The 9,801-nt window shown below is 40.9% G+C and overlaps 1 non-coding gene across 1 annotated transcript; it reads right to left on the bottom strand.

Annotated features, from left to right (window-relative positions):
- Positions 1-9,117: 9,117 nt before the first annotated feature.
- On the bottom strand, positions 9,118-9,207 carry TRNAY-GUA. Its single transcript is given in 2 exon segments — positions 9,118-9,153; positions 9,171-9,207. It is a non-coding gene; the product is annotated as a tRNA-Tyr (tRNA).
- Positions 9,208-9,801: the final 594 nt, after the last annotated feature.

Genomic DNA, 9,801 nt, shown 5'->3' with positions numbered 1-9,801 from the left:
GTTATTTCTGGGAAAACTTGGTCTGTGCACTTGCAAAACATGTGGGACGAGTGCTGTGATGCAGGGCCCCGGAAAAAGGCGTAGGTGAATGGTAGCACATTCCTCTGTGTCTATCCAAGAGATTAATGGCAAGACTCCCCCTGCCTTGTTTGAGTTCTTCAGCCCTCATCCCTAAGAGACTTCAGGGCTAAGAATGTCTCTGTGACTCCCTGGATTCTTGTCTTTCTGATGGTGTCAAATGCAATGGTAATTTCTGGAACAGAACTGGTATAAAGCAAGATCAAGAAGTAGAATCAATGCACTTTACACTACTTTTGAGCTTCTTTGCAGTTAAAAAACCCTTTTTCTTGATTTTTTTCAAGCTGTACTTGCACATTGTGATTTTACCCCTGTGAAATAAACACCACTCTTGTCCTTGTCCCTCTTCTTCTTTCCCATATGTGTGACCTTTTCCATTTGTTGGTTCTTTCCACTTCTGTGTCTTTTCCCATCTCTCTCTCTCTATATCCTTCTGGGACATTTTCTAAAATTTAAATAACAGCCTAAAAGTCTTCCTCTCTAGTTGCTGAAGAACACAGTGTTGAGGTCAAATGTAATGTGTTTGTGCCTAGCTCAAAAGCTGAGGGACTTTCTTGAAGAATACCACTCACAATTGCTTTCATAGCAGTGAGGGAGAAAACTTCAGGCCTTGGCCTCATTTCTAGCTAATCTAAGTTTACATGAAAGCTCCCTGTGACGCACAAATAAATATTTACTATATGAATTTGAGCAACGTTTCCTGCTTTGCAAAAACAAAGTTAGTGTTTGAGCTGGGCTTTCTGTCCAGTAGGTTTCTGATATACAGTGCTTGTTATGGCATCCTGACAGGCTTCTTCATTTTCTCAGCAGCACCTGTTCACAGGAAACAGGAAGACCCAGATTTATATACTTAAAGCAGCATTTTGTTGCTTTACGTGAGTAATTCAACAAGGGTCAAGCAGTGAGAAGCAAAGGATGGAAGAGCAAGTATAGAGGCAACACAAAGCAGTGAATCTGATTAATTTTTCCTTTGGAAATACTAGAGAGAGGATTCCTTTCCTTGGAGAACATGCGTTTGTTAACAGAGATGTTGCCATCATTGCTGGGATGACTAAAATGTGGAGTGCAACTACTTCATCTTTTATACAGCTCTGCATCCACAGAGGGGAAAGCTTTTTAGAAAGCAATAAGGCAGCATAAAGTCACAGTTATTAATCTGAGGTATTTTATCTCTTTTCTCCAGCTATATCTATTAGCTGTGCATGTGAGTCTTTAAACAAAAGCCTTTCTTGTGTCCTCTTCTTATGCACCTCTCCTTTGTTCTTTTATTGGTTTAAGCTGTAACTTACGGGGTAAAGAAAATCATTCCCATTTTTACTATAGTCTCTATAAATAATAAGTCATACATATGTGAGGAGTATGAACGAGAAGTAATTATTTGCCAAGGTCTGTCTTTCCTAGCAAAGAAAAAGCAGCAATCAATTGTGTAGGGTTTTTAATAAAGTGGGTATCATCATGTGCACTGAGGAGACAAAGGCCTCATCATAAAGAAAACAAATCGAAAGGAACCTGTTGGTACCTTGGCTTTAGAAAAGCCATATTTCAGGGGGTTTTTCGCCAGTAATTACTGTGGTGTGGGGAAAGGGCTCCAAGTTCCACTTGTTCTCAAATCACCAAAGATCCCTTATCATTCCCCTTGACGTTAGGCTTTTTTTTTGTTTTATAGGAGGATATGGGATTTCCTCATAATTCATTCCAGACATCTACTGGCACTCCCCTTGAAAGAGAGTAGTTGATGACAAAAAACAAAACAAAAAAAAAAGAACCCTGAAAAACAAATACAAGTCACATTAAAACACAGATTTTCTTTCTAGTCAAAAAAAAAAAAAAAAAAAAACCAACCTGAAAAAGAAATACAAGTCACATTAAAAGACAGATTTTCTTTCTAGTCCCTGCACACACAGGGAAGAGCTTGGTATCATCAGCATTCTCACAACAACTGTCCCCGGGGCCAGCGTGTACTGGTCTCCTCAGTGGAGCCCACTCTCTTTGCTGCTATTTTCTTCCTTTTTCCCACCAAGATGGAAAAGGAACCACCCAGTTTCATGCACTACTCCAATCTTCAGGATCTCAGGTAGCACTCTTCCTTTCCTGAGTCAGAACCTATTTAAGCCATCTACTCTAATGTGGTGTGCCATTTAGGCTGTGAGCTTTTCTCTTTATTCTGCCCATTGGCCACCTTGGAGGGGATGAGGACCAATGGGAACTGCAAAGTTATGCCAAAGTAGATCTTTGTCTTTTCAAATGTAAGTTTCTTTGGTCTCCTATCAGCTGCCATTTCCTATGCTTCCATGGAATACACAGGTCGGAGAGTTTCCGTACAGAAACACCCAGCATGTCTGTCCAGCATTGCACCATTGCCTTTTTATTTTTGATTTCTCTTTTTGTTAAATTTTACATCATTTTACAACACATACATTGCTGCTACACTGTGGCAAGCTTTGAACTAGTAAGGAAGAAGCTTTTACAACTGCGTTTCTGAAAAGGCTCCAATTTATTCCTCATAAAGATCCTTGGGATAAAAAGGAGATTAACATTCAGAAGTAAGTTAAATGAAAAATTGAGGCTGCTCAGAGGGAGATATTAAAGGCTGATTGGCACAAAAGGGTACTTTCTGGCAAACTTCTTGAAGCACTAAAAGAAAAGGGTCAAGAGTCATCTGCTTAAGTAATGATCTCCAAGGCAAAAATATTGGCTGGCCCATCCCATAACTACAATGGACTATTATATGTATGTTCTATAGGCTGAATGCATCAATTATACTCATCATGTGGCTTCTTGAACATGCTTAACTTGCTATTTCCTTTTATTCAATGTGATAGCACATAAATTAATACAAAGGCATACATGAGAGTATTTTATACCTTTTCTCCTCTGTTTTAAATTTTGAGAATCAGCGGTTTCACTTTGAATAATTTAGAGGGGAAAACTTTCAGAAAGGGGGGGGGCTGGTAGGGCATGTCTGTGTCTGTAAGCTAAATTCTGTCCACTAACCACACTTATGCAGGATGGGAAACAGCTTTGCCAATCAATAGAGCATCATAATTCGCCTCATAACAGGAAATGAGGACTCTTCAATAATGCAGTTTTAATTTTAATGCAATTTAAAAGAAAAAAACACCCACTACCAGATGCTCATCAGAAGACCATTAAATGTTATTACTCTATGCTATTTCCCTTAGGAACTCTCATGGTTAAAAATCAACAATAAGAAACAGTCTATATCCTTTTACAGTGAATCTCTTCAGCTGCAGTTCAGCTGAAAGCTCTGACAGGTCACAAGGTTCATCACAAGTTTGATATTTCTGAAAAAGGTAAGATGAGATGAGGGTAATGGCTATGTTTTTACAGACCTTCTCACCACAAAGCCACTCATGCTCTCCTTCCTTCAGCCTGATGAGAAGAGGCTCAAACACAGCTTTGTGTCCTCTCTGCTTTTTTCACTGTCCTTTCCTAGGTGCATGTGCTGTTTCATTTCTCATCAAGGACCAAGCACTGGCCCATCCATGTGTAGGTGTCTTCCTAAAGGAAAGCAACAGATGCCTCAGAGGATGGATGGATGGATGGATGGATGGAAGGATGGATGGATGGATGGATGGATGGATGGATGGTTCTCCAAGCAGGGCTCCTGCACCAGTAACCCTAGACACCACGCTCCTCCTTCCCCTTTAGATGACAGCAGAAACATTGTCTTCCACCACACACCACTCTGCTCTTCTGGCATGGAGTCAGTGCTGGAAAACTGGTTATATCAATGCTCTAAGATTTAACACAGCAATACACTCCTAGAGTTTCATTCACTGGTAGTTCAATAATTTTCTGGGAGAAAGAATCAAGGAGATAATGTTGTCTGAAAAGCTGTTGCTAACTAAAATAATGGTAAAACTCGGTACTGGTTTCTCAGAGAGTTTAGTCAATGGTTTACCAAGAGTTAGGAACTTGAGAAATAAGGAAGGGTGGTAAGGACACAAAGCAGCCAAATCTTCAGAAAGTTCAGGTGACGTTTCCTGCTCTACTGCAGCTGTTTAGGACCCATCACTCAACTGCAGCAATCCTAAGGACTAACAGTGTTATATGAATAAAGGACATAGGTACCTCTTCATGTCACAGGGATGTAAGGATAGATACACTAAAGTTTGTGTGGAGTTCAAAACATTGTGATCTCCCCAAAAAATCCTTATACTGACATAAAATTGTCAGTATATTTTTTAGTTCCACATACTCAAAAAAGAGGCAATATGGAAGAATAACACCTCAACTCTGAGTTTAGAGAGATTCTTAATTCACAAATACAGATCGTCTCAAGCTTCTGTAAGGTTTGGGGAACTTAGAAACAATCATGAAAACAAAAACACAAAAAAAACCAACAAAAAACCCCCACCAAACAAAACCAAAACCTCACAATTTATTTTCTTCAACCTTCAAATAAACATGAAACTCATGGACCCCAACAGTCAGCAGTAACTTTACTCCCACAGTTCCTGAGAAATGGAAGAGTAGTATACTGCAGGAAAAGGGAATGTTGAAACCTCTCAATATTCAGGGAAAAAAAAAAAAGGGAGGCAGGATTCTTAGCATTAAAGCACAGATACACAGACAAAGACTCTCTTCTTAGGAACTGGCAGCAACACAGTACACCCATCTCACAAGCCGGACAGACAGAATTGGTTTTCAGTGCTGAAGAATCATCTGGCACTGCTTTCTATGAGGAGGCTGATGTTCAAGTAGTACCAGCTTCATTTTCACAGCAGATATCTTTAAGTAGTCAGGTAAGTAACCCCAGTGCTGCAGTGAGAATGCTGAGAATCTTCTAGGAAATTAGGCCAAATAGCTACAGCACCTCTGCACTGAGGAGTAATTGAACACTTTGATATGATAATTGATTATAGTGCATTGATTAAAGATGACAAGAAAGCATACAGTCTCCAGATGACTTTCAAATTACAAAGCCACAAACTTCAAAGCTTATTTGGACTCACACAACAAAATAGATTTTGTTATTTACAATGTAAAAAAAATGTACCCTCTTAAATGAGGCAAGAATTTTAAATCAGTAAATGGTGAAATGGCACAACCTGAAATAAGGAAGTAATCTATGCTATCAAATGGTTTCAATCTGTCCTGAGAACTCTAATCATATCCAGATGATAGCATGGGACTGATTGGGTGTCTCTGGCAGCAATTCTTATCAAGGCCTGATTATAACAACGACAATAGGAAAAAGAAAAATTGGTTGTTAGAGGGCGGTTAAGAAGGCCTGAAGAAATGTGCAAACAGTTGCTTAGTTTGTTGTAAATCTATATGGTATGGTGGATGCAAGTAAAGGCAGCAACTACTGTTGGTCATTTCCAGCCATGATGAGATGCTTTTCATAAATTCAGCTAAACACACACTGGAGGAGAGTTTTACTTCGTGGTAAAAGCAAACCAATTTGCAACCACTTGCAATTTCTACAAACTAGCAAATCATCAGCAAAGCATCTTGACTTGCTTCCTGGATTTAAAAGCTTTTTCAAGCTCTCCTTAATTGCACATTACTTTAATTGCCACAATTCTACCTCTAGAGCTGTAAGGGAATCATGCAGTTGTTGCTATTGATTTATATTATTATTCCAGACAGAAATTAGGACTGTGTTTTCCTTGCCATAATAAAAAACTTTACAAAGATATGACCCTGTACAAAGAGCTTTATCTAAATCTGCATGACCAGAGGCAACAGGTGGCTACAAGAGACCAATGACAGCAGAAGAATGTTACAGTGCTCAAAGGAAAGCAGTGGGCTCAGTACGAAATTAAGGCTTCAGTCCTATCACTGATGCAGCACTACATTTCTGAGCTGAAAGCTGATACCAGAGAATGCAGCTCACATCCAAAATTTGGAGACTACCCAGCATCCTCTGAAATTTCTTTAAGGTTAATCAAATTTTCCTAGGCAGACCCTGCTTTGCTCAGTAGTTTCACATTGTGTCTGAATAAGCAATCCCTGCAACACAGTTTTGGTGCAACCAGGCGAAAACAGGTGTCTAGAGAGAAGCTGGGATTCATTTGTATTGGAAAATCAAAACAAAGCTCAAGATACACAAATTCATGCAATTCAAGTACAACTGAGAACCTGGAGTTATGCCAGTGCCGAAACTGTCCTTTTAATTTTTAACAAAATGTTACTTTCAGGATGAGCACAGAGGAGACCAGTCACAAACCGTGGAACGCTGATTAGTGAAGGTGCAAAACACCCACGTAAGAACTGTCGGTGCAGACAACTGGACCCAACTCACCAAGCTGTCCTGGGGAGGGAGTACAAGCATTGCTCTTTCCTTGGGGGAGAAAGTGCAGATATTTTGCAACATGTTTACGCCAACTGTGTGAGCTTCAATTTCTTCACTACGTGGTGTGGGTGTGCTGCTTCTAAACTAGGTGATAGGTTAAAATTTTGATTAGGGACAAGAGGTGAGACAAGAAGACAAAAAGAAGAATGTTCAGGAATGGAAAATCCCACTCATCCCACTGATAACAAACACTATCTTGTCTAATGGGAGTGATGGAAGTGTACTACTGCTGGTCTATCGTGTCCCCAGCTGGTTACATCTTTATTTCAGAGGTTTGACCTGTGGAGTGCCATTCCTCAGACAAGGACACAGCAATCTTCACAATGTCTGATGGATCAGAGGTGTTTGGCTGTGAGGGGAAGCTTGTTCAAGATTAAAGGAAAAGCTGAAGCTCCTAATCAAAAAAGACAAAACAATATTTAAATGCTTTCCATCACACATGTGTGAGAAAAACACCAGGACTTTATTTAAATTCACATTTCTGGCTTGATGGCTACAATTGCTGGAACTTATTTTATAAAATTACCTGGTCTGAATGTGGTTGAAGAGAAAGAGACAGAGTCAGTGTTGTCACTGCATTGGTATGGGGGCAGCTGAAATAGCTGGCAATGGAACAGCCATGGGATAACAAGCTAACCACATCAGGTGGTATTCTCCACAGGCCTCAGCTATCCACTGGTGTGCAGCAATATGAGGGTGAATCCATACTGGAACTAGAACTTGCCCTCTTCTATCACAAAAGGAACACCATTTGCAATGAAAACTTACTTCTAACTAATCCCTTCTCCCTTCATTCCTGTTTCAATCATACATTGTGAAAACAGACTGAAATATTACGTCGGGAAAGATCTTCAGATCAACAAAATACCTGTGAGGCAGCCAGACTGCCCATCAGCCACTGCCATTCCCGTCTCAGGGAAAACATTGGTCTCTTCCCAGACATGAGTACAAGGATTTACATGGCATGATTATGGGCAGCTTTCAGGCTTATTGTAGCAATTAAAGGCATGAACCACGGAAAGGTTCCTACTTTGTTCACCAAGACCATAAAAGGCACATTGTAAGGAGGGAATCTGTCCCAGGTGCCTTGGGACAGATTTCTAATCGAGGTTAGCTACAAATATACTCCTCTCTGCCTCCTCATATAAACTGACTGCCAGATTTTCACTGCAGACGATGTTGCTGTGCATCCTCCTTCCTAGGAGTCCTATCAGGACTGCAAAGGAATCTGCTTGCCTCTCACCCCTGCTTTTACAACCCCATCCCGCTGTGGGAGGACCTATGAAGGAATAAAGGAATAACCTGCCCACCCCCAGGGCCTGGCAAGCCAGTTTTGTTGTTGGGAGGAGAGGCAGAACTGCCTCCTCCTGTCCTGTGCCTCCCCGTGCCGAAAAACCCATTATGGTTATGAGGTTGTAAGGCTGTACTGCTTTGCAAGCTGAAGGGGAATTAATGCAGCTGGATTTGGAAGGACAAAGGAAACCAGTGTTTTTCTATGATCGATGGTCATTGATCTGACGCTAATTAGTAAAAAAAAAAACCCCGGCCTTTTAGAATATTGGAATTACATATAATTGCTTGATTATTCATTCTAGCTGGTTTTTTAATATATTTGGCTCCAACTACTAGCAAATATTTTTTACTAAGCACAATGAAAGGTAAGTAACTGAACAAAATTGCCACCTCCTTCTACCTTTGTTCAGCTTAGCACTGCACTTTGCATGAGGAGATGCTTTGCATGAGAAGCTTTGCATGAGCTTTGGGATTTAGATCCCTAATGTCATCTCGTCTAATGTAAACATATAAAACCCTCTAATCTTTTCTTTAATAAAGCTTCTTACAGACGTCTCAGAACTCATTGTGTCTTGTGAAAGTGAGTCAGTTTCCTGTGTGAAACAAAATTTTAACAGGTAGCAGTGCCCTGTTTTCTGTTCTGTGAAAGTTTCTGTATGAATGAGTCCTTAAAATGCCTTCTTAACCTGGCCTCTGGTGTCCTTTCTTAGCACTCTTTCTTAACTATATCCTTTGTACCAGCCCCAACCTTTACAATTCTCCACTGAAATGGACAGTTCTTGGAAATTATATACCTCAGGACAGCATGCCCAGTGGTATTCACCACCCTTTCAGGAGGCCAATGATTATTGTCATATGTAGTCACTGTCTCAGGTGGGTATCAGGACCTGAATGATCTTAGTGTTCCCATTTTTCTTCCCCAGCTCTCTTAGCTCCCCACTGCCCTACTAAAAGCCTCAGAACTTCAAGATGAAAGAATGAGATAGGAAAAGGGGTGAAACGAGCAACAAGGGGGCTCCAATAATTGGACCTGCCCCCATTTTCCACACTCCACTCAGGTAAAAGAGGTTTTGCAAGCTCTGCACCACGTGTCTGCTCCAATTCTGGAGGGTCTGTAGGTTTTGAGCCCCTGCAGGAACAGAATCTCTTACGATGGCCATCAATTGATTAGCTAGATTTCACTGAATATTCTGAGTAGGAAGGCACCCACAAGGATCACTGAGTCCAACTCCTGAATGAATGGTTCCTAAAGAGGTGACAATGGTCACAACTCCACAGCGGTAACAACCATCTGAATCAGAGAAGGAAAATAGACTACATTTCTCACAAGGTATAGAGTGGTTGGAAGGGGATGTTCTGCAAAGTTGTAAACTCTGGGAAAAAAGTGAAAGACAAAACTGAAGACAAACCTCAAAAATCTTTCCTTTGAGCCGGAGTTGAACTAGCGACCTAAGGATTACTTTTCAGAGACAGCCTACAGTCCTCCGCTCTACCAGCTGAGCTATCAAAGGAAGGTACAGGACTGCCAAGAATGAGTCAAGACTGCATCAACAATAGCCTTAGGCTCTAATGGGTCTCCATATGTATTGCTTTTCACAACAGCAAAACAGTATCCAAAAAAAAAGGCACAATGCTAACTCTCCTGCAAAATTGGATTTTGGTTACAAAACTGCCAGTTTCCTTTGCCAAATAGTTCACAGCTCTTGTAAGACTGTTGGTGGTGGTAGCGTTAAGGTTGGAGTTCTTCTCGTGACCCATATGAAATCTGTCTACATCTTGACAAAGAAATTTGCCCAGTCTTTGGTGACCTTGCCACATTTCCTAAGTTGAACCAGGAACAGAGGGAGACCTCCCCTCCACACAATTCTCCTCACAGCTCTCTGGCCAAATCCAATAACGAAATTGCAAATGAAACAGTTAACACCTCCCCGGCAGCTTCCATAGTGAATGCAGAGGAACAGAAAAAAGGACAGAAAGAAATAACCACAGTGGTTTCAATTCAAATCCCACCAACTCCCTCAGTGCATCTAAGACCCCTCAAACACTGATGAGGTTGCAATGTCTGGCATTGCAACCAGTGGCCTCCCCAGCCCCTGGGCCTGGAA

This window comes from Passer montanus, unplaced genomic scaffold (assembly GCF_014805655.1).
Source record: "Passer montanus isolate IOZ18808 unplaced genomic scaffold, ASM1480565v1 scaffold26, whole genome shotgun sequence".
NCBI classification, from domain to species: Eukaryota; Metazoa; Chordata; class Aves; order Passeriformes; family Passeridae; genus Passer; species Passer montanus.
The sequence above is the reverse complement of the archived record's forward strand: the minus strand, read 5'-3'. Positions and strand labels throughout refer to the sequence as shown.